The sequence below is a fragment of the Macaca fascicularis genome, chromosome 3 (genome assembly GCF_037993035.2).
Source record: "Macaca fascicularis isolate 582-1 chromosome 3, T2T-MFA8v1.1".
Classification (NCBI taxonomy): domain Eukaryota; kingdom Metazoa; phylum Chordata; class Mammalia; order Primates; family Cercopithecidae; genus Macaca; species Macaca fascicularis.
The window spans coordinates 41,809,050-41,825,997 of record NC_088377.1 but is presented as its reverse complement, the minus strand read 5'-3'; the positions used below and the strand labels follow the sequence as shown (position 1 = coordinate 41,825,997).

The 16,948-nt window shown below is 49.5% G+C and overlaps 1 long non-coding RNA gene across 5 annotated transcripts in view; it reads right to left on the bottom strand.

The window, feature by feature from the left end:
• LOC135970060 (uncharacterized) overlaps positions 1-16,948 on the bottom strand; it is a 122,243-nt gene that overhangs the window by 15,990 nt on the left and 89,305 nt on the right. For 3 of the 5 annotated variants that reach the window (XR_010585503.2, XR_010585501.2, XR_010585502.2), the window contains exons 2-3: positions 15,914-16,163; positions 14,398-14,518 (exon numbers count right to left, since the gene is read on the bottom strand). The exons of 1 other annotated variant lie outside the window; for it this stretch is intronic. This is a non-coding gene — a long non-coding RNA (uncharacterized lncRNA). Of the gene's footprint in view, positions 1-14,397; positions 14,547-15,913; positions 16,164-16,948 lie in introns of all 5 variants that reach the window. One more of the 5 variants, XR_012433181.1, reaches the window with a different exon arrangement.

Genomic DNA, 16,948 nt, shown 5'->3' with positions numbered 1-16,948 from the left:
GATTGATTGTCTCATGTCTCCCTAAAAGCTATAAAACCAGGCTGGGCTCTGACCACCTTGGGAATACATTCTTAGGATCTCCTGAGGGCAGTATCAAGGGCCATGGTAACTCATTTGGCTCAGAATAAATCTCGAAATGCTTCACAGAGTTTGGGTCTTTGCTGACACAGTACCTTTCATGGGTATTCATCTGGGGGACTCACAATCAACCAGAGGCAGCAGTTGCCCACTGTGCAAAAGTCTCTGCAGGACTGAGCCTCTGGCACGGGGACTCCAATCCCTGAAGCAGCAGCTGTCCCACGTCGCATGGCCTGATAGACCTGCACCTCCAGGGCTTCTCATTTCAAAGTCTCAGCAACAAATCTACCAAATGTCATCAACATCACAGAATATTCCTCGAGGCTTTTGGCTGTTGCTTCTCCCCAAGTTTACTCTAGAACCAGAATGGCAATACTCGGAACAGGATGGTTCTCAGTCACTGACCCTCCTGGTAAATACACTGTCTCCAACACCCTTTCCCGCCAGTCACAGCTTCCTTCGAGTCAGGCTCGAAGGCCACCTCCCCAAGAAGGAAACCTCTTCAATCCAGCAGCCACAGCTCCTGTTCCCATCTAGAGCTTGTCTGCCAGGAAGGGAAGACTCCTCATTCTGGAGACAGCAGGTGCCACAAACTCAGGGTATTAGCCATTGTGAAGGCAAACACTCATGAAATTAATACTTTTTCCTCCTTGGATACTGACACTTCCTCTTCTGGAGGTCAGCCAAGGTCATCTGTACGAGTCACGAGCGTGATCGCTCCAGCCCCTCCTTCGGCGTCAGCAGTGTGGTTCCGCTCTGAGACCCTCCTGCATCAGCCGGGCCATGCACCTGTTCCCACGACTGCTGTCAGCAGACTACAGCGATTCTAAGATAATCAGCAAGCTGATGTTCCGAAGGATGCATTTTAAAGAAAAATGTGTAAGTTTTACTGCATGAAATCAGCTACATCTTTTGCTACTCCAGAGGCTTGTTTTGCTTTCCTCAAGGTTCTCTACAATGATCCCGACAGTCAAGGTTCCCAGTTACAGGCAGAGGGGTTGGGCAGGCCGCGTCTGATGTGTAACACACACAGAGGATCCACATCAAAGGATTTTCCCCGTTCACCAACATCATCAGGACAAACTTTAAACAGTAATAATCTGCCTGTCTGGAAAACTGAGCCCACTTGAGAACTAGTGCAACAAATGTGTTTGACAAAGTTGCAGGTGGACGTGTTAGTGAATGAATCACTATTTCAAGGAGGATAAAGGCTCACTATTCAAAGGCGTGTTTTCATCAAGTTTTGTAATTTCAGCTTCATGCATTTAAATCATGAAGTGGGGCTTCTACCTGATACATTACAGAATCTCTACAAAATAGACAAAATTCCAATTCTGCACATTCACTCTCATTCTTTTCCATATGCATACGGATGGTGGTAATTTAAGTTGGCATTCCAACAGGATTTCTAAATTAAACTTCTACTTTAAATACTACGTGTTAAACATTACACACTCCATTGTTCAACATTTATAGCAGGGTCTGTATGGCCAGTTTTAAAGATTTCTCCCTCACTAAAAATAAGCTTTTAACCAATAAATGGTCTACTCTAAAATATTCTAGAGACAGAGATACATTTGGAGAGTGGACACACTTAACACAGAAATCCGGAACATCAAACAGGCACAACCAGCAGTGAGGGTGGAAGGGGCGCCATGTGAGTGCCCCTAAAAACACGCACAAGCCTGGCTGCTTAAAAGGAACGAATATAGCTCAACACTCTTATGTGAACATTGATGTGTCTACTGCCTTACAGAATCCTCCTAGCTGAGCTGCAGGAATCTTCCTTGGAGCCTTTTCTCACCTACACTGCCTACAGGTGCCCACTGGGCTCCCAGGGCAGTATCGTGTCTTTGTTTAGAATATCACAGTATCTGGAGGCCTGTTTAATCCCAAGTCAGAGACTTATCATAACTCAGACACCATCCCTCAGGACTTGTGAGCCAACTTCGGCTAATGCAGTCTGCTCCACGGTGCCCTGCAGATGGGCTTGGTGCATCCACACGATTTTAAGATTTGGGGCTGCCGTTTTCTGCAGTCACAGATGCGGACTTACATATTCATCATGACTGAAGGCAGCACGTGTTTTTATGTTCCTTCTGTAATGGTAATAATCATGGCAACATTTCCTTGATCCTTAAAAAAGCCACCTAACAGCAGTTGCATTCCACCCCCTTCCTTTTTTTTTTTTTTTTTTTTTTTTTTTTTTTTTTTTTTTTTGAGACGGAGTCTCGCTCTGTCGCCCAGACTGGAGTGCAGTGGCGCGATCTCGGCTCACTGCAAGCTCCGCCTCCCGGGTTCACGCCATTCTCCTGCCTCAGCCTCCGGAGTAGCTGGGACTACAGGCGCCCGCCACCACGCCCGGCCAATTTCTTTTTGTATTTTTAGTAGAGACGGGGTTTCACCGTGTTAGCCAGGATGGTCTCGATCTCCTGACCTCGTGATCCGCCCGCCTCGGCCTCCCAAAGTGCTGGGATTACAGGCTTGAGCCACCGCGCCCGGCATACCCCCTTCCTTAAAATTAATAGAATTTACCAAACTAGGTGAAATCAGTCTTCATGAGAAAGTGACAAATCAGTGTTCACACAATGGCATAATAGCTGGGCATACAGTGTATGTCAACATCCCAAACTAAGCACCCATCACAGTTATTCCCAACTCGCAGGAAAGCTAGAAAAAATAGAAGGCTTAAAACCTAATTATAAATGAAAATAACAAGAAACCAAAGTTTCTGCGGAGCATTTGTTAGCCAAGCAAGGAAACCAGTGCTGATTACATTGCATTTGATTACAGCAGCCAAAGACGTGTCCAGAGGAAGAGACTTTTAAAGATTAGTCTTTCGGTAAGAATGGTTGCTTAACAAGTTCACACTACTGGGCTACACCAATCGTCAATTAAAAAGCAAGGCAAACGAGTGTGAGTCATTTTCCTTAATTCTTAATACGTCAAAAATTACCACATTGGCCAAACTGGTCTCCAACTCCTGACCTCAGGTGATCCGCCCGCCCCGGCCTCCCAAAGCGCTGGGATTACCGGCGTGAGCCACCACACCTGGCTGAGAAGTGTTTGACAGAGGCTGAGGGGAGGCTCCTGTCCCTTCCTGGGACATCCACATCCCACACAGTTTCCCATATCGACTATGACACACGAAGCATCACAGCAAGGGCAGCTGCATCTCCGCAGTTCTCTGCACTAATGCCACAGCTGCGTGAGCAGCCACAGCCCTGGAGCTGCCACTCAGCCTTACCGTGCTGGCACAAGCACAACAGAAACTACCACGCCCCCAAGAGGGAGGAGTGGGGACCCAGGGGAGTGAACCAGGAGGGAGGAATGCAGCCCAGGGGAGTAGGGAGGAGTGGGAGCCCTGGGGAGTGAACTATGAGGGAGGAGTGGGAGCCCTGGGGAGTGAACTATGAGGGAGGAGTGGGGGCCCTGGGGAGTGAATTATGAGGGAGGTGTGGGGGCCCAGGGCAATGAACCAGGAGGGAGGAGTGGGGGCCCAGGGCAGTGAACCAGGAGGGAGGAGTGGGCACACAGGAGAGTGAAACAGGAGGGAGGAGGGTGGAGTTCGGCCCAGGGAGTGAACCAGGAGGGAGGAGTGTGGTCCAGGGGAGTGAGCCAGGAAGGAGGAGGGAGGAATGCTCTCCGGGGAATGAACCACGAGGGAGGAATGCAGTCCATAGCAGTAGGGAGGAGTACGGTCCAGGGGAGTGAACCAGGAGCCTCTGGGGATAGCAAGTTCACACACCACAAATACCTCCCAATCCATCCGCGTGCAGGGAGGGGACGGAAACCACGCAGGACCTGCAGCGCTTTCTCCTCGCAGAAGAGGAGTGAGGATACCGACTCATACATGAAATCAGAGCTAAAGTTCTACCACGGTGGGGAGACGCTTCACAGATCCAAATGGGTGCAAAAGAAGCCAATCATACAAGAGCAGTGGATGGAAAGGGGTCAGAAATTTAAGCCTGTAACAAGCTTTCAGAAAAAACTTCACTTGATCTGCAAGATGACTGCAGCTCTGCTTGATCATTTCTGCAAATGTCTAACTCGCGATGAGCCATCTCAGAGCCGTTCAAGAGGAGTAAAAAAATCAAAACACCAAGGCATCTCCCGTATTTTAGATAGCCTGCAACAGTATGGAAATAAGCAGCGGTGCCAGAGCTTTCAAGTTTGTTTGAAGTAAATTCCAGCATGAGGGCAGCATCTTCCTGGCTGAAGCAATGAGGTGGACCCCTGCTCACCGCATGGGAGACCAGCTTTCAGCTAAGGTGATGTCAAGGGTCTGCAAACCATGATCCCCGACCGAGCCTTGGCCAGGGAACAAGAAGTGATTTTTACACTTTGAAGTTTTAATAAAAGAAATATATGTAGAGACTTCAGTGACCCATAAAGCATAACACGTTACCTACCCTGCCCTTTACAGGAGCTTCTAGCTTTGGTGTCAGTTGCAAAGTGTTTCTATAAAATAATGTCACTGATTCTCAAGCATGCCAGGAAAAGTCACACTTCTGAACAACCCTCAACGGAGATGCACCATCCTGTGTGTTTCACACAGATTTTAGTTTATTAAACGTCAAAATAAGGGAGATAATTCAGCTAAGTATTATAGTAACACAATTTGAGATACTTAATTATGTGTGACAACAGAACAATTGGCATTCCTGTGAGAAAATAAACTAGCTCAAACACAAAATAACAAATCAAAGCATGTTTCGGCCTCTCAAAGTGATCAGTGAAATTGGGAATAACTTTCAGTTAAATGATACTTTAAAAAAAAAAAAAAGCAAAAACAAAACAAATACCACTACACCATCACTCCTTAAATTTATTTAACTACTGCTGCAAAATAAAGTGGAGAGATTTCTTACTGCAGGTCATCGTCACCATGAAATAGACCTCTATGCAGGCTCAGGCCCTCCAGCTCACAAAGGCAGGGGGAGGGAGGAGAAACGATGGCCAGAAAGAAAGGGACAGGGCGACCATGACCTAATCAGCAATTGTACCCGCCCACCTTTCTTCTGGACTTAAAATTTTGGAGCCATCTGGGTTTACCTTCCTATATCCATAAGTCAGCAAGTTCTCGAAGCCAGAAATCTACAATGCTTCTGGCATGCTTCTGGCAGCCAAGTCCTCTCGACCTTCCCCCATGTTTTAGGGCCCCATCAGCTCACCCCTGGATAGTATCAATGGCCTCGGAGCTCCAGTCAACCTTGCACTCCACAGACTCAAGTATGCCAAGAGCCACTCGAGGCTGCCACTGCCATGACCAAAGGCTTTCAGAGACAGTCTCCAGCACTGCAAAAATCCATGTAGCTTCACCAGGCGCAAAGTGGCTCCAGCATTCCATCCAGTCTGTCACTGCTACCATAGCTGTGAGTCTATGATGTGTCAGGAAGGGAAGGAAGACACCATGTAGATCATCTCATTTAAGCTTCAGTGTCACAAGGTGGATTTTGTCGTGCCCGTTTTACGGATCGGGAAAGCTTTAAGGAGGGCAAGCACAAGGCCCTGCTGACACAGCAGCGAGCTCCACAGAGGCCTGGACATGACCCCCACCCCACGCTCCCTGAGTCCTGATGTCCAGTCCTCCCCCGTGGGAGCCTGATCCTGGGTCTGCCTGAATTGCTACCATTCCTAAGACATGACTCACGTCTGCCCACCTCCTCCTCTATCTGTTTCCCGCAGCCCAGAGGTGTGTGCTCTTCCATCCAGCCAGACATCACACTTCAGCACCTGCACCTGACACCACTTCAGCCAAAAGCTTCTCTCAAACCTCCCCCTACACCTGCCGGTCACACAGGTCTGCATCCATCGCCTTTCTCACATGAATTCTCACGTATTCCTGTGTATCATCATCCAACTGATTACAGTCTGAGAGGAGGAAGCTCTGTGGATAAGTCCACATTCTACTTTGCTCCCAGCATTCCATCTTGCATGAGGCAACCAATTAACAGCAAATTCATTTCCATTTCAGCACAACATTTCCATTTGAAGAAAAGCAGGGCCCAGAGCTCTGGTCATAATTAAAAGCTTGTTTCATTTGTCATTTGAAATTCCATGTACTGCTGCAACAGCAGCACCCCCTCCTCACCAGGCTCTGCCTAAAGGACATCTCTCTTCCAGCGCACGACTCCCATCAGAATCCCGGCAGCAAGAGCCACGCAGGTTTCCCAGTGCCTCCGGCTGCAGCTTCCATGCTGGGCCAGCACTGACACGACGGGAGTGGTGCCCCCAACAACTACAGGATCGGAAGCTGGCCGACTGCTCTGTAGAATGGAGACATGTTAGTAATCCCTGACATTTCCACTGACAGGCTGCTCAGCTAAACTGGGAAAAATCCATAAAATAGAAAGAACCCATGGGGAGCACTTCTCTCTCCAACCTGGCAGCAAACGGTGACTGTGCAGACGACCTCTTCGGGAAAACCATCGACTGCATCTCAGGTCAGCAACAGCCCCGCTGAGGGCCAAAACATCAGCTCCCCCCGGCCCTCACTTCCTAAGGGTCAGCCCTCCCAGGCCACCTCTCCTGGAAGATCAGCTCTGACGCACCCACGACGGTCAGGAACCGGCTCTGGGACTCATTTGCCAGGCTCCTGCCCACCACCCTCTCTCTTCTTCCTCCTCCATCTCCCTCTTCACTCCCATCCTCCCTCCCCCTTTCACTTCCCTTCTCTCCTTTCCTCTCCCTCCTTCATTTCCTTTCAGTCTTCACCTTCCTCACTGCACTTCCCCACCCAACTGAGCTGACGCATTCTCAGGTCAGTAGAGGGTTTTCTTTCACTCTGTTTTTATTGCAACGATCATTCTTAATGAACAGAAACCTGTTTTGGACCATGTGGATGCTGCCTCATGACCAACTGCTGCCCCGCGGCTCCGTGTCCACTCAGTGTCCTCACGGCGCAGGTGCCCAGCAGTATGGCTGTGACCAGGGGTAGCAACATGGGACATGGGAGAAGAATCCCAGCCAAGAGGCCCTGCAAAGCCTTCCCAGCAAACCGGAGCAAGGCCCAGGGTGGTAGGGAGAGCGCCGTGCTCATGATGTAGGTAGTTCAGCTTCCTCAAACTGTCCATCGACTGCAAATTACTTTGTTTCCATGGTTACAAAAGGACCATAAGCATTCTGAAATATGTTCTTGGTTTCATGTTTGCGAAATCTGAGCAACATTATATGAAAAATCATTCTGCCCGAGGCTCCAGGGGTGTTTTCCTCTCTGAAAGGAGCCCCTTCCGGGACTTGGGATTGAGTGACAGCCTTCAATCACGGTTATCCTGGTGGTAACAGGGGATTCCTCAGCCTGCCGGGAGCTGGGGCCCTCGACAGCCTCACGGCTCCACACACCAGTGTTCCAAGGATCACACGTGTGCAGATAGCAAAGCTTGCTGCACACACGCCAGGTGCTAACAAGCCCCAAACTTCTCACTCATACTTGCTAACCACATCTCTTCTCTCAGCCTCCACAGCGTTTCACACTCTGCCTTTGTATAGAGATGAACCAGGCATCCTGAGCGCCACAAAGATTCAACTTCTTCCGGGCAGAGGGGTGCATCTTTCCATCACGGGGTCCTCACTCGAGCTGGCACAGGATTTGCAGAGTGGGCGAGTCTAACGTTGATGATACTTTCTCAATATTCCCTTCACACCCCTCCAAAAACAAGAGTACTGCCAGCTTCTTACCGAGGTTGTAATGAGGAAAATATTTTTCTCTTATTTGTCACTTTTTAACGTAATACTAGTGAAGAATGTGACTCTGCATGCACACTGTAAGCACCTACACCGTGAACATTCTGCTCTCCCATGACTGTATTCACAGGTCACAAAGACAAAACTTCTCCATAGTAGCACATATATATATATATATATTTAACATGACTTCCACTCATCTGAAAGTCACAGATGTGGCTCTTCCTTCATAAAAAGATCCAAATGATCCACAAGCCAGGTTTAATAAACACGTTGGTCCAGGTGGGAAAATGACCCCTCAGTCTCCCTCCCCTCAAAGACCAGGGCAGCCAGGAAACTGCGCTCTCCAGTAAATGACAGCCGGCAGGATTCCCTAAGTAAGCAACCGGAAGATTCCCATCTCGCAGAGCGCGCCTTTCAACAACAAAGAACAGACTACCCAACTGAGGACTGAGGCAGTAAAGAAACATGTTTTCGGCCGGGTGTGGCGGCTCACGCTTGTAATCCAGCACGTTGGGAGGAGGCGGCAGGTGGATCACAAGGTCAGGCGATCGAGACCACCCTGGCTAACACGGTGAAACCTCCGACTCTACCAAAAATACAAAAAATTAGCCAGGCGTGGTAGCGGGCACCTGTAGTCCCAGCTACTCGGGAGGCTGAGGCAGGAGAATGGAGTGAAGCAGGGAGGCAGAGTTTTCAGTGAGCCGAGATCACACCACTGCACTCCAGCCTGGGTGACAGAGCGAGACTCCGTCTCAAAAAAAAGAAAAAAAAAACTTAAAAATATCTCCTTATGTTTTGGCCTTTGAGACAAAGCCTCTTATTTAATCGAGTTCTGACTGAATTTGACTCACAGTACTCTGACAGATTCTTCATTTTCTGGTGAGACAGACAAATGTCACAGGGTGAGGGCAATGCCAGCCCTTTCTGGGTCAGCTTTTTGAGGAGTGATATCTGGCAGAACACAACCCAGCACCATAGTAGGATCCCCCACCCAACCACTTAGACTCTTTCTGGTACTTACTCTATCTGCTTGTTTCCCTTTCTTGAATTCAGCTGGGGGAAAAAAAAACCCAAAAAATTCAAAACCAAAATCAAACAGCCCATGTGTTTTTGTGTCTGAAAAGCTAATACATCCACATCCAACTTTCTAAATGAGACCACGGCAGGTATGATGGTCACCGAACAGTGGCCACTGTTGACAAAATACAAAGTCTTCTGCAAACATGAACGAGTTTCTAGGAATACAAAAGTCAAGGGAATTTACTTCACATATTAAAACTGTCAAGGGTGCTCATCAAAAATGTACTTACAGGTTTTCCTTTAAAGTTATTTTTGAAGATTTTTAAGTTGCAATACTTAAAAGCCTCTGGGAAAAGAAAGGATACAGGTATCTGGAAGATTTATACTAAATGATTTTCATGTCTTTTTGATAAAGTTAAATAAGATCAGCCTTGAAGTAATGGGTTCCACTACTCTGAGGCTGTGGATGGAACCCACATCACCACGAGACAATTGAATAAACAGCAAGGCTGCACACACAGGACACAGGTAGTGAGCCAGCCTGACTAGTTGTCAGCTTCTGGGTCAGTTCTAGCCAGTTCTGCTGAGGCCCCACTGGAGATGAAACCTGCCCTTTAGAAGCCTTCAATCCCCACCTTTCAAAATCTAATCCTCTTCAACTGAGGCCCGAGTCCAAAAATCTACTGACATCTTAGCCCGCGTTAGGCCAGCTGTCCCCCAGCCTTTCTGGCACCAGGGATGGGTTTCATGGAAGACAATTTTTTGGGGGGGCTGGTTTTGAATTGCAACTCTTCCACCTCAGGTCAGGCATCGGATCCTCAAAAGGAGCACCTCCGAGATCCCTCAAGTACAGTTTACGATAGGGTCTCAGCGCCTAGGAGAACACACAGCTTATGATAGGGTCCCAGCGCCTAGGAGAACACGTGGCTTATGATAGGGCCCCAGCATCTAGGAAAACATGCGGCTTATGATAGGGCCCCAGCACCTAGGAAAACATGCGGCTTACGAACAGGTATTATACCTAGGAGAACAGGTATTAAATGAGTTGGTAAAGCCAAAATCCACCCGATCTACCACTCCAAAACAAACATACACCACTGCCCAATATTGATGTGAGCCAAAAACATGGACGTCCTGAGGGCCCACACTGACCACAGCCAGACACCACTTCTGCAAGAAGCAAGCACGCGCCTAGAGATCACCCGTGATGACCCAGGAGAGCAGTTGGAGCAGAGACAAACGTGAAGGAGAGGCACATGGGCCAGGGTGCTGGGTGTGCCCGTCTTTGTGACCTCACTGAGATTGCTGACCTCTGGCCCTTGGTGTCTGTCCTATGGAGGAGGTAGCCCCCAAATCCCTGCCTCCCTTCAGCACTGACTGAGGTGGCCCTGAAGTCTCCCCAGGGCTGAGACTGCTTCCAAATCCTGTTAACTGCACACCCACATAAAAAACAATAAACAAAATATCAAGTATGCAGACAGGAAAAGAAAAGTATGGGAATCACCCCTGATTCAACAGGCATTTAAAAAGTAACAGGAAAAATGTGATAGTCTCTAAACAACCACCAGCTATCACGTCCTGTTGAAATGTTTTAGCTAATCAGGAATATCTTTACCAAGCACCTGTGTGTTCAGGAAATCAGTTGACAGATTCCAAATAACCTCGGAGCCTGCGACTTGACCCCCACTCACGTGCATCACTTCTCCAGAGGAACGAGGCCTGGACACCATTCAAATGGTGAGGAACAGGAACAAGCGTAGCTTTCCCTCAACACCACAAAACAAGCTCGACCCCCAGAAGCCTGAAGAACAGCGACGTTTGTTTAGATGCTTTCCCACTGACCTTGTCAGAGTGAACGTTTCCATCCCACACCGCCCAGTGTTCTACTCTCCCTGGGATACCAGCAGCTGTCAACTCTCAACAAGCAGGAAACAGAGGCCAAGCTGACAGGAGGCCTCTCTCCATTCCCTACTGAATTCGCTTAGGACACGGATGTTCCCAAACACACACGGCCCCGAGTATTCCACACCTGGAGAACATTCAAACAACAGACGCTGCAAAGACATTCCCCTAAAGAGAAACTCAGTTTCTAACTTCCCTTAGGGAAAAATATGAGACCCAGAACTTTCCAGAAAATCAAGTGTGGGAGGAAGCCACTCACCTCTGGCACTTCCTAACCCTGCCTTCCCGCAGGTGCTCAGGAATGCCCCCGCAACAGCCCCGTCCACCAGGATGGCAGCAGGCCTCAGACAGCCAGCATCTGGGCAGCTGGAAAAGCAACCCCAGGGTGAAAACGCCATCCCAGGCACCACTTCCCGGAGCCCCTCAGCAAGAAAAACAGAGGCGAGGCAGAACCGAGGGCTGACTGGAGGCTGAGGAGCCACAGACCCGCACAGCTCAATCATCGGACATGCTCTTCTGTGGACAGAGCCCAGGGAGAGGCCAGCACAGAGATCCTCGTGCCAGCTCCATGGGCCAGCGTCCTCCAAGGCTGCAAGTTTGTGATCACAGCTTCAGAATTTGGTTCCAGAATCTTCCGGAATCAAAGACACACCAAATTGTAAAGCTGCCAGGACAGCAGGGCCCAGGAGCAGGCTCAGGGGAGGACCACGTAGAAACCCCACACACAGCACACACGTGTGCATGCTTACTCCACACATGCCACCCCTTCACCCAATACTATACACGCAAACGCATGTATGCACTCCATACACACCCTCAAATACCCTCACCAAATGTGATGCATGTACACACTCCACACATACCCTCAAATACATACGACACACATGAACATGCTCACTCCACCCACGCCTGCTAAATACACTCACCACACATGCACAAACGTGACACACGTGCACACTCATTCCAGACATCACACCCCTCACCAAATACACAGGTGCACACACCCCCAAGTCCAGAACCTGCAGACTCCACAAGCTTTGATTTCCCCCACTGTTTCTCTCAGCACATGAGATCCACACACAGGTGTCATTTACTGACATCTAACACCCGGGGAGGCCCTTAGACAGAACTGCAGTCACAAGTCTGCTTCATTCAGGCATTTATCACCAGCCTCCTGAAGCCACCTCCTGTCCCCACGGGGAGCGGGGGCTGAGACCGGAGACGTCACTGGGCTTACAGATCCCCAGGCTGGCAACCCAGAGAAATCAAGAGGGCTTGGCCACGGCCCTGGAGAGAGACAGGTACTGGCTCAGGTATGCGAAATATGAGTCCTCATTTCCATACAGTGTCACCTACGACAGTGTCAGGTGAAAGCCAGTGGTTTGGCATTCCTGGGATAGACAGTCTTGGAATTACAAGGGAAGCTTTTTACTCCTCCCCTCTGAACACATGAGGTCCATGGTCCCCTCACATCTAACACTGGGAATACGAATCAGTGACTCCTTCTCCACCTGAGGAGCACCCAAGAGGATCCACACACCTGCTACAACAGCGGCACCGCACCTGGTCAGCAGGGGAGCAAAGTAAATCCCACCTTTATGACTAAAACTGGATTACCCCGACACTGGCAGCCTGCAGTGTGTATATCCTCAAGCCCCCACATCTGCACCACCTGCAAGAGGAACACAAGCCCTTAGTCCCAGGTTCTCAGGACGGCCTGTGAGGTGGATACTGGCACCTTCTCATCTCCCAGTGTAGAGGAGAGAAGGCCAGGGTCAGGACTGGTGTATCAGGAGGGCCAGGGTTCAAACCCCATCTGCCTCACAAAGCACCACTTCCCGTTCAAGTGACTTCTATCATCAGCCTTAAAATGTACCACAGTTAGTAGCAATTCTGAGTGCTGTTCCTTAGGACGTCATAAGCAAACATTTTGTTAGAAATATTTTCCAAATCTGCTTTCAAAATCCTATGTTATGAAATGACAAATGAAAATTTGAGCTATGAAATAAAGCACATAGTTAAATGAATCCCAAAATGACTATCGCGAAGGAAACTTTAACTTGAAGTGAAAAATATCCTCTAAATGACATCAGCCAGAATTATCTTCAATCATTACTGATCCCATATGCTTCATGAATTATACAACATCATCTCAGATATGAACTTAAAACCATTAGCTGAATGCACATTTCAGCACAACCAAAGTTCTGCTATAATAAGCAGCACAGGCATCTCTGGAGAGGATTTTAATTGGGACTACAAACGATGCGCACGATTGTGGTAAGAGGTTTCATGCTGGCTGTTCTCCAAGGTGCGACACAGAGAAACACCACTAACCTCAAAGACACCTGCTGCTTTGTAATGAGATTGAGAGACGATGTGGACGGACTACTGTAAATATTTGAAAAGGAGAAACAATGCAAGGAAAGAATCGTATCAGTTTCCCTTTACATTCTTAGAAAAAAACGATTTTTCTTTTCGGATGATTTAAGAAGAAAATGACATTTCTGGATTTTTTTTTTTAACTTTTCTTTCTGAGACAGGGTCTTGGCTCTGTCACCAAGATTGGAGTATAGTGGAGCAATCGCAGCTCACTGTAACCTTAAGTGATCTTCCCACCTCAGCCTCCAGAGTAGCAGGGACCACAGGCACGCACCACCACACTCAGCTAATTTTTCTGTTATACAGATGTGGTCTTGCTATGCTGTCCAGGCTGGTCTTGAACCCCTTGGCCTCAAGTGATCCTCCTGCCTTGACCTCCCAAAGATTTAACCTAAGCGACCATGTCTTATCGGAAAATAGACATTAGAGCAAATGCATTTCTATAAGATTTTCTACCTCTTTTCACTGGGGAAAAAGGTAACTTGCCTCCAAGGGTCGGAGACAAAGCTGTTACTGCAGACAAGAAAGCTGTGCATTCCGGGAACTGCTACACCACGAGGCACGGCCGTGCACCCTGGACGCAGGAGTAACAAACGAGGCTAGCACAGGCCGATGTTGGCCCTCTCCAGAAGCAGGCCTATCCTTCCTCCTCTCCTCAGCCCCCTCCTCTCCCTTCAGGCCTCAGTGGCTGCCGACAGGGGAGAGGCCACAACTAGAGGAGGCTCTCAACTCCACCAGGGACAGGAGCCCCGGACGCTGGGGACTCAACTGCTGCCCTCCGTGCCCACCTCCTTCTGGTCCAGCCTTCTCAGGAGCCAGACGTGGCCACTTTGACCCTCTTTCCCTTCTGTGGCTCCTACAAAAACCAGTTCAGCGAGCCCAGGCTGCCTCACACTCCAGGGACACCCGGCACAGGCCCCCTTCATGACCTTATCCAAGCTCCTGGGGCCAGAAGGGTCTTGCAATGTTTCACTTTCCAGTTGAGCATCCCCAGCCTGAAATCCAAAGTGCTCCGAAGAGTATTTCCTTCGAGTGTCATGAGGAAGTTCGGAATGTTTCAGGTTTCGAGCATTTTGGAGTAGGGACTCTCAGCCTTAATTTGAACCTCTTCAAGGAAGCCACACACTGAAGTCCCCGATGTCCACCCTACACAATCCCAGCACACCCTCTGAAGTCCTCAGCAACAGATTTTCTTTCTTCAAAAATAACCACAAGTCACAAACTCACACGCCATCACAGAAGGGGGCTCTGGACACCCGCACAGATGATGAAATTTAACTGTCACATTTTTACCTGGGTAATTTAAAGTTATTTCTCAAAACACACCTGTTTTACTGAGTTGCATTTTAAGGTGAACACACACAAATCATTTCAGGGAAACAAACGTCACTTTGGGCTGCGTGTGGTTTCTTGACTCCCGTGAATAACTCAGCGTTCACCCTCACTTCTGGATAAGGGAGAAGATACAAAGAAATCTGTTAAAACAAAGACATGAAAACAAGTTTAAGAAGGGTTTGAAAGGTTCCTCCTGTCCCCCTTGGAGGGGAGACGAGGACGCCTGGAAAGCTCACGGGGGACAGGAGCACAGCCTCCTCGGTGTGCCATGGACGCCGCCTCGCCAAGGGGAGAGGATGATGCCTGGAAGGCTCACAGGGGTGGGAGCGCAGCCTCCTCAGTGCTTTCTACATTCAGCAGCTTCAGAAATTCCCGTAGAAGCAGAACACATGAGAACTGAGACCGGAACATCCCAAAGAAAGGGGACGAGGGGTCAAAAAAAGCATTCGATCATTACCAAGGAGCGCGGGCATGAAGCCTCTTCAAAGACCATGTGAGAAGTCACTCATAGGCGTTTCAGAAAATAAGGGTAGCGCGAGATTGCTCGATCAGCTCAAACAGCCTGCCGTCCCTCAGGCCATGAAGTCTCTGAGTTGAGCCTCTCAGTGAGCAGAAGTCACTCGCATCTCTGCCAGAGAAAGTACTACAAGCCGACACATAACCTCATGAAACCTGGGCTTCGGCCCGTCGACAACAGTGAGTCTGACATGGTACATCCCTCCAGATGGTTAAAGACCCCAGGGGTTTCTCAGACAACCTCAAAGGGCTGTGTCTGTCCAGCCCCCTTTCCAAGTTCTGGATGATTTTTCCTGGTGTACTATAAGCAGCATGCTCCAAAAGAGACGTAATTAACTGGCTGGGGGTCCTCTTAATTTTGAAATTAGAAACACACTTGGCCAGGCACGGTGGCTCATGCTTGTGATCTCAGTACTTTGGGAGGCTGAGGCAGCTGGACTGCTTAAGTCCAGGAGTTCGAGTCCAGCCTGGGCAACATTGCAAAATTCCATCTCTACAAAAAATACAAAAGTAAGTCAGGCATGGGGACATGTGGGACATGTGCCTGTGGGTCCTGGCTACTCAGGAGACTGAGGCAGGAGGATCGCTCGAGCCTGGGAGGTTGAGACTGTAGTAAGCTGTGCTCACACCACTGCCTGGGCAACAAAAAGGTTTTTTTTGCCTGTCTCAATAAAACCAAAGAGAAAAAGAATTATATACCTGACTAGGCCAAAATAAAAGAGGCCTTGTGGAACCACCTGAAACACAGCTGCAAATTCTGGCAGGGCCTCCCCTGGCTTGATTTGTGGTGAGTGTAGGACCACTCTGAAGGATAGGACCCCAGGAACCTTCCGAGACTAGACCTTACAGTACAACTTCCCTTCGCTGGATGGAACACTGGCCTTGGAGCCTAGGACACCCTGGGGCAGTGCCACCATCCTGAGGCCACCATGGCACAAGGAGGCCCTACCATCATGAAGCCTGGGACGTCCGTCAGAGCAGTGCCACCCACCTGAAGTCGCCATGCCAGGGGAGCCTGGACATCATGAAGCCTGGGACATCCTGAGGCAGTGCCACGAACCCGAGACTGCTGTGACACAAGGGGGCCCTGGTGCCACTGAGAGGCTGCACAGCAGGTCCAAGGCCAGGCCAGGAGTGAAGAGGCTCCACATCCTTTCCATCCCTCCAGCTGAGTCCACAGACGTCTTGGAGCAGAAATGCATCACCCTCAACGTCCACGGGTAAGTTTTTGGCCACAGAATCTGGAAGCATAAAAGATGGTTCTGGGCTGGTTGGTTGTCGGCTCGGACCTGTCCTCTTTCCACACAAAACCTGGCTCACACCAAGCAGCGTCTAAGTCCTGGAAGACCTGCTAAACACAAGTGCAGTTACAAAGCAGAGAAACTGGAGGGGCCCGGGCTGTGCTCCAGTGGCACCAGCGTTTCTCAGGAAGACCCCGGGCATTACAGGATCCAGGACAAGGGCTTCTTGGGATCCAGGACATGGAACAAGAACCCATTCCCCGGTCCTGTTGAATGTGAATCGGCTGAGGGCCAATTCCCTCCCTCGGAGGACTGAGCACCACCCCACAACACATACCAAGGTAATAACAAGCCCGTTACCAGCAGGAGGCTGGTGATGAAGACGTGAGGACCAGATGAGCACAAGGGATCCTGACAGATCATCCCTGGCACCGAGCAAGGGGCGGACAGCACCCCCGTTCCTGATGCATCAGCCCTGGCACTGAGCGAGGGGTGGCAGCATGGCCTGTGCCCCTGCAGATGCAGAGGGATGTGAGGGGGGCGCAGGCTGGGCTTGGAGGCTGACTCAACCACCTGAGCTTGCACTTCTGTTCCTCATGGCAGGGAGGCTAGGCACAGGCAGCATTAGGGCTCACCTTGCCCCCGGGCTGCATTTTTTTCCTGCTTATGAGTCGTGCTCACTTTACATGGACAGGCATAGCTATAATAACGGTTCCCTGATTATTTCGCTGCCTACATAAAGGGCTTTCAGAATTCACTTCCATCCTTAGGAAAGGGGGCCAACA